General features: G+C 52.7%; 1 long non-coding RNA gene across 1 annotated transcript in view; it reads right to left on the bottom strand.

Annotated features, from left to right (window-relative positions):
- LOC110408709 overlaps nucleotides 1–1212 on the bottom strand; it is a 10384-nt gene that overhangs the window by 7652 nt on the left and 1520 nt on the right. The gene's annotated exons all lie outside the window — the stretch shown is intronic.

The following is a 1212-nucleotide window of genomic DNA, read 5'->3' as shown; positions in this document are numbered from 1 at the left end:
TTTCAATGGCCTGGGCTGGGTCCAATCGCGTAAGCGACTTTTCCATACAATTCTGTAAGATCTCTTGCCAAGCCGCAGCCATTTCATCAGTCAATTCTCGGGGCTCCCTTGGGTCTGCTCCTCTCAACTGATCATAGAAAGGCTTCATCAATCGAGGAGGTATTCCCAAGGCACCCCGAACCCACTGAATAGCCCCTACCAGCTTCTGCACATCCCATAGGGTGTTAACCCGCGGCTGGATATTAAGGCCTACTGGCTGAACCATTTCAGGGCCAAATCTATATCCTAGGTATTCCACTCCCGGGCCCCTTTGTAATTTTTGCTCCGAGATGGTAAATCCAGCAACAGTCAGCATGGTTACGTGCGTCTCGTTTCCAGCGCAGCGGGATTGCATATTCAGCAGACAACTGGCAGACAGTGGCCCTTATCATAAATTTGTAATGCGCGTACCTAAGCCATTTAAGAAGTCACGCCCGAGTAACGTTCCTGGCACTCTAGCAACAAGTGGAACAAGCAGAACAGGTTTTTCCAAGGTACCGTCTCGATTAATGACAGTAATCTCGACCTCATTCTGAGACCTTTCAGCGGAGAGAACCCCCCCTACTCCTGCTATTCGTTGAGAGGGGCCCACCGGCCACTCTTTCGGCCACTCCTGGTTCGCAATGATAGTGATATCCGCCCCGGTATCGATAAGCGCAGTAACTAAAATAGAACGCGGCCCTGCATAACTGGTAGGAAAATCTCCTACATAGGAGATCATAATCTTAACCAGTGGGCGGTCCTGGGTGCTCAGAGTTAATGCCACGGAGGGCGTGTACATGGGGCTGGGTGTGGGGTCTGTCCAGTTGGCCCGGTTGGGAGAGAGGGGGAGGAGCCCTGGGCCACTCGGCCCTCCCCACTCTCGTTTCCCGACTCCCTTTGAGCCCTTTCCTTTCCACCCATTTTGTACGTATAACATTGTCGGGCGGTATGACCGCTTCGGCTGCACAATTGACATATCACTCCTTTGTCACGCTAGCCACCCCCCCTCGGGGCTCTACATTGTGCTTTGATGTGGCCAAGCTGGCCACATCCAAAGCATGGGCCCCTTGCCTGCAGTGTTCCCTGCAGGCCTGTCACCGATATGGTCGAGACTATACCTTCCTGGATTGCAGCTGCAAGCCCCTCAGTAGTGACAGGGGCTGCCTTTTGTTTGTCTAGAACATATCTAAT

Source organism: Numida meleagris, chromosome 1 (assembly GCF_002078875.1).
Source record: "Numida meleagris isolate 19003 breed g44 Domestic line chromosome 1, NumMel1.0, whole genome shotgun sequence".
Taxonomy (NCBI): domain Eukaryota; kingdom Metazoa; phylum Chordata; class Aves; order Galliformes; family Numididae; genus Numida; species Numida meleagris.
This window is presented reverse-complemented; position numbering and strand designations above follow the sequence as displayed.